The sequence below is a fragment of the Eubalaena glacialis genome, chromosome 4 (assembly GCF_028564815.1).
Source record: "Eubalaena glacialis isolate mEubGla1 chromosome 4, mEubGla1.1.hap2.+ XY, whole genome shotgun sequence".
Lineage (NCBI taxonomy): Eukaryota > Metazoa > Chordata > Mammalia > Artiodactyla > Balaenidae > Eubalaena > Eubalaena glacialis.
Genome location: NC_083719.1, coordinates 170828001 through 170845926, shown reverse-complemented (window position 1 = coordinate 170845926; position 17926 = coordinate 170828001). Strand labels below are relative to the sequence as shown.

The window sequence follows — 17926 nt, the reverse complement described above, 5'->3', positions numbered from 1 at the left end:
CCCTCCAGGCCCACTGGGGTGGCAACCTCATCCCCTTGGCCCTGGGTGGTAGCTCCACCCCCTCAGCCCTGGGCATCAGCTTTATTCCCGAGGCACTGGTTGGTAGCAGGCTCCACTGAAACCAAGGAGACAGCTTGCCCCCCAGACCTGTACTCTCTGGGCTGATGGCTGGAGTAGCAGCCCTGTTGATCTCTGAATCACTTTTGGTGTCATTTCTCACTTTTCTTGAAGAGTGATGTGAATTGGCAGCCAGATAGCTCTATTGTCCTGTCCTGTAGACTCCCAGAAGTCTGACAGTATTCCTCCATTTTGTTGTCTCTATGCCCCTTAGTCCAGACTGGCAGTGTTTCTACTGGTATAATCTTATTTCTATTCCTGGTTACTTATGAGATGACTGATTAAATCCATGAGTTGCACCCATGACCTCTTTATCAAATGACTGTCCAGCTACACCCTGGATGTATTCTCCAGAACATACTTCTTCTTTTTTCGTAATATGGATAGTAATTGGGTTCTACACCTAATTCCAACATGTGAGGAGTTGGGGTGGTTTCCCAACATCACCAAGGAGCAAGTCTCTGGGTACCAGCTGGGTGTCCTGCATCTCAGCTCAATTTTGACACTATCTACCCAGAGACAGCATCACGTTCTGCAGGTTAAGTGCTCAGTCCCACAAGACTGCTGTACACCCCTCTTGCCCTCTCAGGATGCCAGGTGCAAGCCAGGTTGTTACCTGTGCTTCTGACCATCTGGCCACAAACTGGAGGTTCCAACAATCTCTCCCAACTCAGGATGCCAATTGAAAGCCCAGGTTGTGAACTGTACTTCTGACTGATGGCTATAAGTCAAAGGTTCTTATGACCCCCTTCTTGGGTTTGATTAATTTCCCAGAGTGGCTCATAGAACTTAGAGAAACATTTTTACATACTGGACGACTGGTTTGTTATAAAAGGATATTATAAAAGGAAGAGCCAGATGGAAGAGATGCATAGGGCAAGGTATGGGCAAAGGGCGCAGAGCTTGCACGCCCTCTCCTGGTGTGTCACTCTCCCCACTTATCCAGGTGTTCACCAACCGGAAGCTCTCTGAGCCTTGCCCTTTTGAGTGTTGTGGAGTCTTCATTACATAGACATGATTGATCAAATCACTGGTCATTGGCAACTGATTCAACCTCTAGCCTCTCTTCCCTCACTGGAGGTCAGGGGGTGGAACTGAAAGTTCCAATCCTGTATTCATGGTTGGGTTCTTTGCTGACCAGCCCCCATACTTAGGGCTTTCCAAAAGTCACCTCATTAACATAAATCCTGTTGTGGTAGAAAGGGGCTTGTTACAAATAATGAGACATCCATTTTACCTTTATGACTCTGAAAGTGATTTCAGGAACTGAGGAGTAGAGACCAAACATTATGACAAGAGAAGTTCCCATTGGTCTTATCCCTCAGGAAATTCCAAGGGTTTTGGGAGCTGTGAGTCAAGAACCTTGGATGAAGACCAAATATGAGATATATTTTGGTCATCTGAATGACCAAATGTATATTTCTTTTTTTTTAATTGAAGTATAGTTGATGTATTGTATGATATGTACACGTTAGTTTCAGGTGTACAACACAGTGATTTGACATTTAAACATATTACAAAATGCTCACCAGTATATATTTCTTGCAAGTCACAATACTGCAGATAGGCTAAGAATTTTCCAAATCTTTAGGTTCTGGTTCCTTTCTGCTTAACAACTCCTTTAATTTATCTCTCACCTCCTGCATACTATAAGCAGTAAGAAGAAATCAGGCCGCACCACCAACACTTTGCTTAGAAATCTCTGCAGCTAAATATCACAGTTTATCACTTTTAATTTCTACCTTCCACAGAACACTAGGAAACAGTTTGGCCAAGTTCTCTGCCACTTTATAGTAAGGGTCACTTTTCCTCCAGTTTCCAGTAACACGCTCCTCATTTCTGAGATCTCACTACAGTCACCTTTTAACGTTTACATTTCTACCAAGAGTCTCTCTTCAAGGCAATCTAGGCTTTTCCTAACATGCACCTCAAAAATCTTCCCCTCCACTCATTACCCACTTCCAAAGCCCCTTCCACATTTTTAAGGTATTTGTTACAGTAGTACCCCACTTCTCAGTACCAAAATCTGTATTAGTCTGGTGAGGCTGCCGTAACAAAATATCACAGACTGGGCAGCATAAACAACAGAAATTTATTTCACACATTTCTGGAGGATGGACATCCAAGATCAAGGTGTTGGCAGGTTTGGTTGGCTTGCAAATGGCCATCTGCCTTCCTCCAACCCCTGGCAACCACCCTTCTGCTTTCTGTCTCTATGAATTTTACTATTCTAGGTACCTCATATAAATGAAATCATACAATATACAGTCCTTTTGTGATTGGGTTATTTCATTTGGCATAATGTCTTCAAGGCTCACCATACTTTTTAAAGCTGAATATACAAAAGTTTTGTATATTCGATTTTGATGGAGTCCAATTTTAAAATTTTGTCACTTATGGTTTTGGCTTCAGAGCTAAGAAACTATTGCCTAATCCAAGGTCATGAAGGTTTATACCTGTTTTTTTCTAAGAGTATTATAGTTTTAGCATTTATATTTAGGTCTATGATCCATTTTGAATTAATTTTTTAAAAATTTAATTAATTAATTAATTTTGGCTGCGTTGGGTCTTCACTGCTGTGCGCGGGCTTTCTCTAGTTGCGGTGAGCGGGGGTACTCTTTGTTGCGGTGCGTGGGCTTCTCAATGCGGTGGCTTCTCTTGTTGTGGAGCACAGGCTCTAGGCACGCGGGCTTCAGTAGTTGTGGCACGCAGGCTCAGTAGTTGTGGCTCGTGGGCTCTAGAGTGCAGGCTCAATAGTTGTGGCGCACGGGCTTAGTTGCTCCGTGGCCTGTGGGATCTTCCTGGACCATGGGTTGAACCCATGTCCCCTGCCTTGGCAGGCGGATTCTTAACCACTGTGCCACCAGGGAAGTTCCTTTAATTAATTTTTGCGTTTGTGAGGTAGGGGTCCAATGTCATTCTTTTGCATGTGGTTATACAACTGTCCCAGCACCCTTTGTTGAAAAGACTATTATTTTCCCAGTGAATCAACTGTCCATAAATGTGTGGGTTATTTCTGAAGTCTCAATTCTTTTCCATGATATATACGTCTATCATTATTCTGGTACAACACATTATCTTGATTATTGTAGTTTTGTAGTCAGTTTTGAAAGCAGGAAGAACGAGTGTTTTAACTTTTTTTTTTTTTTTCAAGATTCTTTTGGCTATTCTGAGTCCCTTGCATTGCCATGTGAATTTTATAATCTGCTTGTCAATTTCTAGAAGTAAAAAAAGGCAGCTGGGAGTTTTGATAGGATTGCATAGAATGTGCAGAACAAATGGAGAAGTACTGCTTATTTGAACGATATTAAGTCTTCTATTATTTCTTGATGACGATTTAGCTTAATTATAAACCCTGTACCTCGTGTCTTCCTATCCTCTCAGTAAGCCTAATAATTCCTTGCTCCTCCACTGGTCACTTTTCCTACTTCTAACAGTACACTTTAGCAACCGCTTCTTATTCTGCCAACTACACACATCGTCTCTTGAGTGCTTTTCCCTTTACCTCTACCTTTCCTATGTTTCACATCTTAAACTGCCAGCTGTATTTTTACCTTTATGTTGTCAACATTGGTATAATTTATAAACTATGCTTTAACTACAGCAAGATTATAATTTATTAACAGGTTTGGTCTAAAAGTTGAACACCAGAAACCAGCATTTTCTAAGCTTTTTATCATAGTAATTATTCAGTTGAATTCTCTCCCAGAACTCCTATCCTTCCATCCGAATCTAGCCTAGCTCTTGGGACTTCCCTTTACTACTGAATTAGATCTAGTGAATCCTGGATAGTGATGCTGTCAGAAACCTCATTTCTACCTCATCTTTAAATTTTGAAAAAAAGCCTATGTGGGAGTTTGACTTTATGAGTCTCTGCATATCTGAAAATGTTTTCATTTTGCTTTCTTAATGATAATTCAGCTAGGAATAGAGTTTTTTTTTAATAAAAAAATTCTTAGAATTTGAAGTTCAAGAAATATTTCCCTCAGAAACTTGAAGGTCATTGTTATCTTCTCATATCTAGTGTTGCTGGTAAGAATTCTAATTGCAGTGTGAGTCTTACTCTTTTACGGGTCACTTTTCTTTTTTTAAAATTTATTATTTATTTATTTATTTTTGGCTGCGTCGGGTCTTAGTTGCGGCACTCGGGATCTTTTCTTTAGGTGTGCGGGCTTTTTCCTGTGGTGCGCGGGCTTCTCTCTAGTTGTGGTGTGCAGGTTTTCTCTCCCTCTGGTTGTGGTGTGCAGGTTTTCTCTCTCTCTGGTTGTAGTGCATGGGTTCCAGAGCGCGTGGGCTCTGTAGTTTGTGGCATGTGGGCTCTAGCTGAGGCACACCGGCTTAGTTGCTCCACAGCATGTGGGATCTTAGTTCCCCAACCAGGGATTGAACCTGCGTCCCCTGCATTGGAAGGCAGATTCTTTACCACTGGACCACCAGGGAGGTCCCTATGGGTCACATTTTTCCTTTGGAAATTCAGGATTTTCTCTTTATCTTTAGAGTTTTAACATTTCACAAAGTTGTTTTTGCTCTCCACTAATGGACATTTTCAGCTCTGGGAAAGTTTGTTCCATTATTTTTGGGGTAATTTTCCATCTTTTATTTACTCTTTTTTCTCTTTCTCTTGTAATATTAGTCCTGTTGGATTGACTCTTTATTTTTCTTATATTTTCTCTTGCAATTTCCATCTCTTTGCGTATTTCTTCTATTCTCCTTAAAATTGCACGGACTTCACCTTTCAACACTTCCAGTGAATTTATAATTTTGGCATTTTCCTATTTCTAGTTTCAAGACTTACTTTTTGTTCTTGGGTTGCTACTTATCTGAGTACATTATCCTTGTTTCATAGCTGTAATAAAAGTTTGTGAGCATATTTTTAAGTTCTCTGAAGTTTCTTTTTCCTCTGTGGTCACATTTTCTCCTTATCCTCTCCCTCCCTTCCCCAGCCCCAAGTTGGAGACTTCCCTTAAACACCTAACAGTCCCTGGTTGTCCGTTCATATTTAAGATGAAGTAGTTGGATGCTGATGACGCATCTTTAGAACTTGGGAGGGTCTTGCCAACTTGCACAACTTCACTCTAGGGTGAGTGGGTAGGAAACTGGCTATTGTGCCAGAATAAAGAATGTTTTACTCTTAGTCATTAAATGCTCCCCAGAGATGATGAAAAAGCTTGACTTTTAGCCTGGGATAAATGCCTAGCTATTGTATCTGAGGTATAGGGAGGGTTCTGCTGTTCTACATAGAGACCTTTATTTAGTGTCCTTGTTTTCAGCCCTGCTTCTCACTCTTGCTCTGTCTTGTCAGTGTCTTCAAATTTCAATTTCTCTAAATCACTTCTGGCAGGTAGGCCTCCTTCTTCACCTACAGTACCCCCCCCCCCCCACGCCTATTCCACATTATGGTTTCTTTCATTTTGTTTAATCAGACCTCACTTTCTGTGTGTAAAATTAGGAAAAAAAAAAAAAAACAACTCTTGGTGGCTCCCTTCCCATTTTCTGTTTTGTACGGGTTTGTATCATTTTTCATTCCTTTATTAGCATTTTAATGGGGTTCCAGGAAGAAGAGGCAACGAATGCATGCACTTAGCCAGTTTTAATTAAAAAAAAAAAATCCTAAGTGTAGGTTTAAAAAAAGATATGTGGGGCAGAGTAGGAAATAAGAAAAAAGAACAGTGGAATGACAAAAAAGAAACCAAAAAAATTTCTGAGTCTGTGATATTGACAGTACTCCCGTGCATGAATAACAAGGCTTAGCACCTCACACTCTTCAAATCCCCACATTTCAGGGATGGGATAGATCTGAGACATCTCGTTCACACCCCCTTTTACAGTTACGAAAAGCAGGACCCAGGAGTAATGCGACTTTCCCAAGGTCACACACGTAGACACCGGCAGAATGGAAACCAGAAAGATAAGATGAGTCCACTCTGCTTTCCCTTCATCTCACCACACCGCTGGGGAGCAGCAGAACGAGCGGATCAGCGGTCAGATAAGAAGGATCGTGAGAAACAGTCAAAGGAAGCTGGCTTATTCCTGAGTGAAGTCGGGTGCCCGAGAAAATGAAACACTTTAGGATGCTTCATTTGGCAGGACCCAGCGTCCCCCGGCAGCGGTCCTGACAGCGGCGGCCCCGTGCGGACCCTACGGAAGGGGGCGACTGTACAGGACGCCGGGGGACGCTGGGCGGGATGGGGATGAGGTGACGAATGAAGGGACGAGAACCCCGACGAGGGACGGGAGAGTGACAGTGGGGCCACGAGGACGTGGACGCTGGCGGTGACTCAACTGCTCTCAGGGGCGTTTAGAGTTACTGATAAAACAATCGCCAGCCGGGAATAAACACGATTCAAATCACTCTTACTTTCTTAGTGCAGCGATAGCTTACCTACGGCCTTACATTAACGGTGCGTGGCTCCGACAAGGAAACCCGTCTGCGCTTCAGTACCAGAAACTGGGGAGCCCGACGCCGGGGCAGCTGCCGCCCGCGAGGACCGGGACGGCCGTCCGCGCCGCCCTCCCTCCCTCCCCGGCCGCCGAGGCGAACCGCGGACAGGCCGCTGGCGGGGTCTCCCGGGCCGTGCGGGAAGCCCACCTGTCCGCGGGCGCCAGGCTCCTCGGGGCGGCTCGCCCCGGGCTCTGCGTGACTGGCCCCCTGAAGCAGCGGCGGAGGAGGCAGCCCACTGTTTGCGCCGCACCGCCTCCTACGGCAAGCAGGAGGAGACAGACGCCGCCCGCCCGGCGCCTGCCGTGTGCGCGTGTGCACCCGCGCCGGCCCGCAGCCCAGAGCCCCCGCCCGCCAGCCCCCGGAAAGTGCCCGAGTCGCGCGCGCGCCCGAGTCGCGCTCCCGGGAGGCTTCGGGACGCCGACCGGGCGCGGTCGCGCGGGGGCGGGGCTCGCGCTGACGTCGGCCCGGGGCGGGGCTGGGGAATCGCGCAGGGGGCGGGGCGCGGTGACGTCGGGCGCCCGGGCCGAGCTGTGGCTGTGGTGGCGGCGGCGTCGGCGGCGGCGACGGCGCCCGGGCAGCAGTGGCAGCGGCAGCGGCAGCGGCAGCCCTGAGCAGGGTGACACGGCCGCGGTGGCGGCAGCTCGGGGTGGGGCGGCGCCTGTAGCTTCCCGCCCGTCGCTGGCGCTAGGCCCCTCGGCTCTCCTCCGCCCGCTCCTCCTCACGGCCCTGGCTGGGTCCCGGCAGCGCGCCCCCGGGGAGGGCGGAGCCGTAGGTGAGGCTGGCGGGCGGGGGGCTGGGGGCTGGCGGGCGGGGGCTCTGGGCTGTGGGCCGGCGCGGGCGCACACGCGCACACGGCAGGCGCCGGGCGGGCGGCGTCTGTCTCCTCCCGCTTGCCGTAGGAGGCGGTGCGGCGCAAACAGTGGGCTGCCTCCTCCGCCGCTGCTTCAGGGGGCCAGTCACGCAGAGCCCGGGGCGAGCCGCCCCGAGGAGCCTGGCGCCCGCGGACAGGTGGGCTTCCCGCCCGGAGGCCCTCGGGCTGCCCGCACTGCCCGGGAGACCTCGCCAGCGGCCTGTCCGCGGTTCGCCTCGGCGGCCGGGGAGGGAGGGTGGCGCGGACGGCCGTCCCGGTCCTCGCGGGCGGCGCCACCAGGGAAGTCCTTTATAGGTCTTTTAAAAGCATTCTGTCTCTTCTCTATCTGGTCATATATTTTTTTTCTTTTCTTCCTGCCTTCCTCAGAAAATCTCTATCTACCTAGCTTTAGAGCAGGAAATTATCCGATTGAATTCTAGCTGTTTAACAAGAAATTCTGTGTAATGGTATAAACAGAAGAATCTTAGTTTGAACGAATAAAAATTACTCATTTATGTTTATTTTGCATCTAGTATTAGTCAGGTTTATAGCTTTTATTTCCTAAAATTGTTCTAGAAATATTTATTATGATTTTGTTCCTTATATTTTTATCTGCATTATATTGTTATTTCCATGGAAGTTTCTGGACTGTTTCCAAATAAATTCCTTAGAAGGGATTGTTTCTGGCACACTGTTACTTCTGATGCCCTTACATTTGTCAAAAAGAAAATGAGGGTTTTTTGGGCCTAAACTGAGAAGAATTATAGTGGAGGGAAGATGAGAGATGTATTTCTTTAACTGCCATTTATGTCTGATCCTGCGAGAGTACAGAATTTTTGATGGGTGTGTCTTCAATTTTGTGGACCCAGGCGTTGCCCGCTGCCCAGCTCCTCTGACTATACCTGACCCAGATGCTCAGTTTCTGTCTTTTCTGTATTGACCGTAGGTGGAGGAGTTACTGATGGCCATGGAGAAGGTAAAACAGGAGCTGGAGTCCATGAAGGCGAAGCTGTCCTGCACTCAGCAGTCACTGGCAGAGAAGGAAACTCATTTGACCAACCTTCGGGCCGAGAGAAGAAAACACTTAGAGGAAGTTCTGGAGATGAAGTAAGTTTTATAATGTTGTTCTTCAGGCATATGCTTAGTTGAAATACTTGTTCTCATCGCTTTCATCTTCTGGCCCCGTTTGTCACGCCTGACACACTTAGCCTAATTTTAATGCTCACTTGTGTTTCTCACTCCTTAGAACAAATTTGGGACAAATCCTCGTCAAATAGAAACTTTTTTTGCCTCCCTGTCATTGAATTTTGCAGTCCTCTCGAGTGTATGTATCCGTATGCAATTGTGTCTCTGAAATTCCTAAAACCTTCTGAAAAGTTCTGGCAAGTTGTTGAGCTTTCTGAGGAAGATAACCATTGCTCCTGAGGTCATACGATGGTTAGGCAATTTTTAAAAACATTTTTTATTATAAACGTTTCCAAAGGTACACAAAAGTAGAGAATAGTATAGTGAACCTCCTTATACCCATCCCCCATATTTAACCATTAACATTTGCCACACTCTCCAGTCAGTTTTTACAAAATTGTCACTTTTAGCAGAACCTTTCTTTACATCATTTTCGTACTTTCCAGGCATCTTGCAGCTTCCTTGAGATAGTCTGTTGTGAAGGCTGTATATATCTGCTGTGCAGAATACAGCTGCTGCTTTTGCTCCTCTGTGACTTTGAAAAGTTCTGGTTTCCTTCTCTTCAGAACAAGTATGTCTCTTTTTTAAGTCCCTTGGTACTTTCTCCATCACTCCAATCCCCACCCCTATGTAATTGTCCTGCTCTCATTTTACTAAAACCAAGTCTATGCTGGGACCCCTCAGTTACCTTCATCACCTCAGCAGTTACCTGTGTTCTTGTCGTCTTCTCTTCTGACTCAGAGGAGATACTGTCTGTCCTTCACCAAGCTCACTTCTTATTTCTATCACAGATTTAAGCTCTGGTTCCCTCCTCTGCAATCTGTCTCCATTCATTTTCTTTCACATAATCTTTGCTCACTTTCTGTTAGTTGCTTCTTCTCTGCAATAAATAGCACTCTCTCTGACCTAAAGTAAACAGTCTTTCTGAGCCCAGCCAGTGCTTGAAGCTAACATCCCCTCTTCTTTTCTGCTACTTTGAACTATCAATAAATGTTGACTATGAGAATTACAAAGTAGCAGAGGATCTTGCCATGACACCTCAGCATGAATTTTCATGGGGCATGATTGTTTTGATATCATGACGGCAGCCCAGGAGTTGAGGAAACAAATATCGGGGTGTCCCCTGTGCTTATGGATTATTAGGACACAGTGGGAGGTTAAGAGAGCCTGATCTTTTAGAAAAGAATTACAGGTGATGTGCTCTCGGAAGTGACAGATACTGGAGCCAGAAGTAGGTTGATACGCAGGGAGAACGGGGAGAATTTAGGGTTCTGAGTATCATGATGAGAAGGTTTGCTTCTTACGAGCAGGTTAGTAGAAGCAGTTTAAGACAAGGTTTTATCACTGATGATAAGAACATAGAGGAAGGATGGATATAATATTCGGGAATACAAGGTATCGATGTGATACTCCTAAGCACAAACAGGCCCTGCTAAAGCAACGGTATAGGAGTATTGTTTCGTTTTCTCTGTGTACCAATATCTTGACTTGACTTGTCACATCTTTCCCACTCAGTTCAAGTGTCTATAGCAAAACAGTGGTGCATTTGTAAAGGAATTTTCCTTTATTATTAGGACTTTGAAAAGATATGAAAGAATTTTTGAAAGAATGCTTGACTTTAAACCATTAAAAGGGAATTGCGTGTGATTTTTTTTTTGTTTTATTATTGTTATTATTTTTGGAACCACAGTACTAAACTTTCTTATGGACTTCCCTTGCCAACCCAGGTTAGAGGTTACATTTCAGAAAAATACTGTGATTTGCAAAACTGTTTTTGGTAAGATCAAACACTCACTCACTAAGGCATGGGATGAGTAATTAAAGTATTCAGAGAATTTATAAGTGGTATAGAAATTTGATGAATAAACATTAAATAAAAGTTCTAGAAATAAGGTGTTAAAACCTGGCTCTGACAGGGGATCTGTCTCTTAAATCACCTTCCTCATTTGCTCAGGAGATACTACTACAGCATCATGCTGTTCTTAGATTTTCTACAAGTTTTTTGTCATGCACATTTACTGACTTAAAGTTTTTAAAGTAGTCTTTGCTTTAATTTGCACTTAAATTTCTCCTTGTTGTTGTCTCTCATTTTCATATCTTAATAAAATGGTTGTTTAATACCTTTCTTTTAACAAATTAAGCACTTTAGGCCTAATCGTCTATCCAAACATGCTGTTGAGGGTGGTGGCTAATCCCAAACTCCTAATGTATCCCTCCTCCACACTCTTTTCTCCTTTGGTAACCATAAGTTTGTTTTCTGTGTCTGTGGGACTATTTCTGTTTTGTATATAAGTTCATTTGTATCTTTTTTTTTTTTTTTTTTTTTAGGTTCCACATATAAGCGATATCATGATATTTGTCTTTCTCTGTCTGGATTACTTCACTTAGTATGATAATCTCTAGGTCCATGCATGTTGCTGCAAATGGCATTATTTCATTCCTTTTTATGGCTGAATAATATTCCATTGTGTGTGTGTGTGTGTGTGTGTGTGTGTATACATATATATGTATAAATATATAAAACACATCTTCTTTATCCATTCATCTATTGATGGACATTTAGGTTACTTCCATGTCTTGGCTATTGTAATAGAGCTGCAGTGAACACTGGGTTGCATGTCTCTTTTTGAATTATGTTCTTCTCTGGGTATTTGCCCAGGAGTGGGATTTCTGGATCATATGGTAACTCTATTTTTAGTTTCTTAAGGAACCTCCATACTGTTCTCCCTAGTGGGTGCACCAATTTACATTCCCACCATCAGTGTAAGAAGGTTCCCTTTACTCCATGCCCTCTCCAGCATTTATTGTTTGTAGATTTTTTTGATGATGGCCATTCTTACCGATGTGAGGTGATATCTCATTGTTGTTTTGATTTGCATTTCTCTAATAATTAGCAATGTTGAGCATCTTTTCATGTGCCTTTTGGCCAGCTATATGTCTTCTTTGGAGAAATGTCTATTTAGATCTTCTGCCCATTTTTTGATTGGGTGGTTTGTTTTTTGATATTGAGCTGTATGAGCTGCTTGTATACTTTGGAGATTAATCCTTTGTCAGTTGCTTCATTTGCAAATATTTTCTCCCATTCTGAAGGTTGTCTTTTCATCTTGTTTATGGTTTCCTTTGCTGTGCAAAAGCTTTTAAGTTTCATTAGGTCCCATTTGTTTATTTTTGTTTTTATTTCCATTTCTCTAGGAGGTGGGTCAAAAAGGATCTTTCTGTGATTTATGTCATAGAGTGTTCTGCCTCTGTTTTCCTCTAAGAGTTTTATAGTGTCTTGCCTTACATTTAGGTCTTTAGTCCATTTTGAGTTTATTTTTGTGTATGGTATTAGGGAGTGTTCTAATTTCATTCTTTTACATGTAGCTGTCCAGTTTTCCCAGCACCACTTATTGAAGAGGCTGTCTTTTCTCCACTGTATATTCTTGCCTCCTTTAGCAAAGATAAGGTGACCATATGTGCGTGGGTTTATCTCTGGGCTTTCTATCCTGTTCCACTGATCTATATTTCTGTTTTTGTGCCAGTACCATACTGTCTTGATTACTGTAGCTTTGTAGTATAGACTGAAGTCAGGGAGCCTGATTCCTCCAACTCCATTTTTCTTTCTCAAGATTGCTTTGGCTATTCGGGGTCTTTTGTGTTTCCATGCAAATTGTGAAATTTTTTGTTTTAGTTCTGTGAAAAATGCCATTGGTAGTTTGATAGGGATTGCACAGAATCTGTAGATTGATTTGGGTAGTATAGTCATTTTCACAATGTTGATTGTGGATTTGTCCATTTCTTCCAGGTTGTCCATTTTATTGGCGTATGGTTGCCTGTAGTAATCTCTCATGATCCTTTGTATTTCTGCAGTGTCAGTTGTTACTTCTTTTTCATTTCTAATTCTATTGATTTGAGTCTTCTCCCTTTTATTCTTGATGAGTCCGGCTAATGGTTTATCAATTTTGTTTATCTTCTCAATGAACCAACTTTTAGTTTTATTGATCTTTGCTATCGTTTCCTTCATTTCTTTTTCATTTATTTCTGATCTGATTTTTATGATTTCTTTCCTTCTGCTAACTTTGGGGTTTTTTTGTTCTTCTTTCTCTAATTGCTTTAGGTGTAAGGTTAGGTTGTTTATTGAGATGTTTCTTGTTTCTTGAGGTAAGATTGTATTGCTATAAACTTCCCTCTTAGAACTGCTTTTGCTGCATCCCATAGGTTTTGGGTCGTTGTGTTTTCGTTATCATTTGTTTCTAGGTATTTTTTGATTTCCTCTTTGATTTCTTCAGTGATCTCTTGGTTATTAAGTAGTGTGTTGTTTAGCCTTCATGTGTTTGTATTTTTTACAAATTTTTTCCTGTAATTGATATCTAGTCTCATAGCATTGTGGTCAGAAAAGATACTTGATTTCAATTTTCTTAAATTTATCAAGGCTTGCTTTGTGACCCAAGATATGATCTATCCTGGAGAATGTTCCATGAGCACCTGAGAAGAAGGTATACTCTGTTGTTTTTGGATGGAATGTCCTATAAATATCAGTTAAGTCCATCTTGTTTAATGTATCATTTAAAGCTTGTGTTTCCTTATTTATTTTCATTTTGGATGATCTGTCCATTGGTGAAAGTGGGATGTTAAAAGTCCCGTACTATGATCGTGTTGCTGTCGATTTCCCCTTTTACGGCTGTTAGCCTTTGCCTTATGTATTGAGGTGCTCCTATGTTGGGTGCGTAAATATTTACAATTGTTATATTCTTCTTGGATTGATCCCTTGATCATTATGTAGTGTCCTTCCTTGTCTCTTGTAACATTCTTTATTGTAAAGTCTGTTTTGTCTGATATGAGAATTGCTACTCCAGCTTTCTTTTGATTTCCATTTGCATAAAATATCTTTTTCCATCCCCTCACTTTCAGTCTGTATGTGTCCCTAGGTCTGAAGTGGGTCTCTTGTAGACAGCATATATACAGGTATTGTTTTTGTATCAATTCAGCAGTCTATGTCTTTTGGTTGGAGCATTTAATCCATTTACATTTAAGGTAATTATCGATATGTATGTTCCTATTATCATTTTCTTAATTGTTTTGGGTTTGTTTTTGTAGGTCTTTTCCTTCTCTTGTGTTTCCCACTTAGAGAAGTTCCTTTAGCATTTGTTGTAAAGCTGGTTTGGCGGTGCTGAATTGTCTTAGCTTTTGCTTGTCTGTAAAGGTTTTAATTTCTCCATGAAATCTGAATGAGATCCTTGCTGGGTAGAGTAATCTTGGTTGTAGGTTTTTCCCTTTCATCACTTTAAATATGTCCTGCCACTCCCTTCTGGCTTGCAGAGTTTCTGCTGAAAGATCAGCAGTTAACCTTATGGGGATTCCCTTGTATGTTATTTGTTGCTTTTCCCTTGCTGCTTTTAATATTTTTTCTTTATATTTAGTTTTTGATAGTTTGATGAATATGTGTCTTGGTGTGTTTCTCCTTGGATTTCTCCTGCCTGGGACTCTCTGTGCTTCCTGGACTTGATTGACTATTTCCTTTCCCACATTAGGGAAGTTTTCAACTATAATCTCTTCAGATATTTTCTCAGTCCCTTTCTTATTCTCTTCTTCTTCTGGGACCCCTATAATTCGAATGTTGGTGTGTTTAATGTTGTCCCAGAGGTCTCTGAGACTGTCCTTAATTCTTTTCATTCTTTTTTCTTTATTCTTCTCTGCAGTAGTTATTTCCACTATTTTATCTTCCAGGTCACTTATCCGTTCTTCTTCCTTAGTTATTCTGTTATTGATTCCTTCTAGAGAATTTTTAATTTCATTTATTGTGTTGTTCATCCTTGTTGTTTATTCTTTAGTTCTTCTAGGTCCTTGTTAAATGTTTCTTGTATTTTCTCCATTCCACTTCCAAGATTTTGGATCATCTTTGCTATCATTACTCTGAATTCTTTTTCATGTAGACTGCCTATTTCCTCTTCGTTTGTTTGGTCTGGTGGGTTCTTACTTTGCTCCTTCATCTGCTGTGTGTTTCTCTGTCTTCTCATTTTGCGTAACTTACTGTGTTTGGGGGTCTCCTTTTTGCAGGCTGCAGGTTCGTAGTTCCCGTTGTTTTTGGTGTCTGCTCCCAGTGGCTAAGGTTGGTTCAGTGGGTTGTGTAGGCTTCCTGGTGGAGGGGACTGGTACCTGTGTTCTGGTGGATGAGGCTGGATCTTGTCTTTCTGGTGGGCAGGTCCACTTCTGGTGGGCAGGTCCACGTCTGGTGGTGTGTTTTGGGGTGTCTGTGACCTTATTATGATTTTCGGCAGCCTCTCTGCTAATGGGTGGAGTTGTGTTCCCGTCTTGCTAGTTGTTTGGCATAGTGTGTCCAGCACTGTAGCTTGCTGGTCGTTGAGTGGAGCTGGGTCTTAGCGTTGAGATGGAGATCTCTGGGAGAGCTTTTGCCGTTTGATGTTACGTGGAGCTGGGAGGTCTCTGGTGGACCCATGTCCTGAACTCGGCTCTCCCACCTCAGAGACTCAGGCCTGACACCCGGCCAGAGCACCAAGACCCTGTCAGCTGCATGGCTCAGAAGAAAAGGGAGGAAAAAAAAGAAATAAAATAAAGTTATTAAAATAAAAAATAATTATTGAAAGTAAAAAAATTAAAAAGTAATAAAAAAAAGAAAAAAAGAAGAAGAGAGCAACCAAACCAAAAAACAAATCCACCAATGATAACAAACGCTAAAAACTATACTAAGAAAAAAAACAAAAAACGGACAGACAGAACCCTAGGACAGTTGGTAAAAGCAAAGCTATACAGGCAAAATCACACGAAGTCCACTGCCTCAATTTGGGGATGATTCATTGTCTATTTAGGTATTCCACAGATTCAGGGTACATCAAGTTGATTGTGGAGATTTAATCCGCTGCTCCTAAGGCTTCTGGTAGAGATTTCCCTTTCCTTCTTTGTTCACACAGCTCCCGGGGTTCAGCTTTGGATTTGGCCCCGCCTCTGCGTGTAGGTTGCCTGAGGGCGTTTGTTTCTGCCCAGACAGGACAGGGTTAGAATAGCAGCTGATTCCGGGGCTCTGGCTCACTCAGGCCCGGGGGGAGGGAGGAGTACAGAATGCATGGTGAGCCTGTGGTGGCGGAGGCTGGCGTGACGTTGCACCAGCCTGAGGCGCGCTGTGTGTCCTCCCGGGGAGGTTGTCCCTGCATCACGGGACCCTGGCAGTCGGGGGCTGCACATGCTTCCAGGAGGGGAGGTGTGGATAGTGACCTGTGCTTGCACACAGGCTTCTTGGTGGCTGCACCTGCAGCCTTAGCGTCTCATGCCAGTCTCTGCTGTCCGTACTGATAGCCTCGGCTCGCGCCCGTCTCTGGAGCTCATTTAGGAGGTGCTCTGAATCCCCTCTCCTCACGTGCCCGAAACAATGGTCTCTTGCCTCTTCGGCAGCTCCAGACTTTTCCCGGACACCCTCCCGGCTAGCTGTGGCACACTAGCCCCCTTCAGGCTGTGTTCACGCAGCCAACCCCAGTCCTCTCCCTGGGGTCTGACCTCCGAAGCCCGAGCCTCAGCTCCCAGCCCCCGCCCGCCCCGGCGGGTGAGCAGACAAGCGCCTCGGGCTGGTGAGTGCTGGTTGGCACCGATCCTCTGTGAGGGAATCTCTCCGCTTTGCCCTCCGCACCCCTGTTGCTGCACTCTCCTCCGTGGCTCTGAAGCTTCCCCCTGCCACGCCCTGTCTCCGCCGGTGAAAGGGCTTCCTAGTGTGTGGAAACCTTTCTTCCTTCACAGCTCCCTCCCACTGGTGTGGTCCCGTCCCTATTCTTTTGTCTCTGTTTTTTCTTTTTTCTTTTGCCCTACCCAGGTACGTGGGGAGTTTCTTGCCTTTTGGGAGGTCTGAGGTCCTCTGCTAGTGTTCAGTAGGTGTTCTGTAGGAGTTGTTCCACATGTAGATGTATTTCTGATGTATTTGTGGGGAGGAAGGTGATCTCCATGTGTTACTCTTTCACCATCTTGAAGGTCTCCCCACTTTTCAGTTTTTTTTGTCATATGTATTACTGTTATGGCCATCTTTATTAATACATGTTCACATTTCTGATTATTTTCCTATGATAGGTTGTTAAAAAATTGAATCTATTCATCAGAGGGGATCAAAGGAATTATAGGAGAGGTTTTCCCATATACATTTATGTATTCTTAAAATGTTTAACACTTACATTTATTACTTTGTAATGAGAAAATGTTACAAAAATGACCCTACAAATTACTATATTATCCACCTTATATTTGGAGAGAAAAGCAACATTGCTAGAAGATAGTTTCTGCTTCCTAAGGATGATACAGTTGTGCTTATAAAATAAAAGAGATGAATATACTTATTGACACACTGTCTTCTAGAAGGATTGGACCACTTTAGGTGATCAGGCGTGTAAGAATGCATGTATCACCTTACCTGTTCATATAATGTTTAAAAATCTTTTGCCGGAAAAAAAACTTTTATCTCTTTCATAGGTTAAAAAGTTTTGTCTTACCTTGCTTTCATTTACAATTCTTTGTTTACATTTTCATGTGTTTATTGTCAGTTTGCATATTGTCTGTGATTGGTATATTCCTATTTGTTAATTTCTCTTGGGGACAGTAAGGTCTTAGTATTTCATTGACTTTTATGGGCTTTTTCAATAGTGAGGATAAAGTACTTTCACAGTTGTGAATAATTTTTAGTTTTTGTCATTTGCTCATTAGTTTTTGACTTTTGATGTTTATAATTCTAGATTTCTAGGCAGTAAAATGTACTATACTTTTCTTACATTTGTAATTTGTAATTTTTTTGTAATTTCTTACATTTCGTTTTTTGTTTAGATAGTCCTTCCCTATCTGAATATCATTAAATATGTTATATTTATTCTTTTTATTTTCTAATTAATTTGCATTTTATACCTAGTTCTTTAATCTTCCTGGAACTTATTTTTAATTTTGTGTGGGGAGAACGTATTTATTTTGATGTTTTCCTAATAATTGAAAAGCTTTCTAAATACTGTGATCAGTCTCTTTTCTTTTGGTTTGTGGCATTTCCTTTTTCTTTCTTAAGTGCTTAATTATTTGTGAGATTTGTTCCATTGATCTCTTTGTTGATATTCTTTTTCCAGGACTACATTGATTTGATTATAACAGGCTTTCAATTTGTATTAATGGCCGATTGGGCGTTGAAAAAAATGTCCTTCAAATATATATGTATACACACACACACATATACATATATATATATATGCTATTCTTAACTCTTTATTCTTATGTGCTGCCAGACATTCTTACCCCACTCTTATATGCTGGCTGCCTCAGGTGTCAGCTTAAATGGTACTTCTTCAAAGAGACTTTCCCTAACCATCCTGCCTAAAGTA

General features: G+C 42.7%; 2 protein-coding genes across 2 annotated transcripts in view; one reads left to right on the top strand and one right to left on the bottom strand.

Annotated features, from left to right (window-relative positions):
* The window catches only part of LOC133090234 (centrosomal protein of 78 kDa-like), a 38366-nt gene extending 31554 nt beyond the window's left edge, over positions 1-6812 (bottom strand). Inside the window, exon 1 of the mRNA XM_061188576.1 lies at positions 6707-6812. The gene's annotated coding sequence lies outside the window, so the exon portion shown is untranslated. The remainder of the gene's footprint in view (positions 1-6706) is intronic.
* Positions 6813-7181: 369 nt separating this feature from the next.
* The window catches only part of LOC133091154 (ELKS/Rab6-interacting/CAST family member 1-like), a 115554-nt gene continuing 104809 nt past the window's right edge, over positions 7182-17926 (top strand). Inside the window, 2 exon segments of the mRNA XM_061190112.1 lie at positions 7182-7331; positions 8356-8516. The gene's annotated coding sequence lies outside the window, so the exon portion shown is untranslated.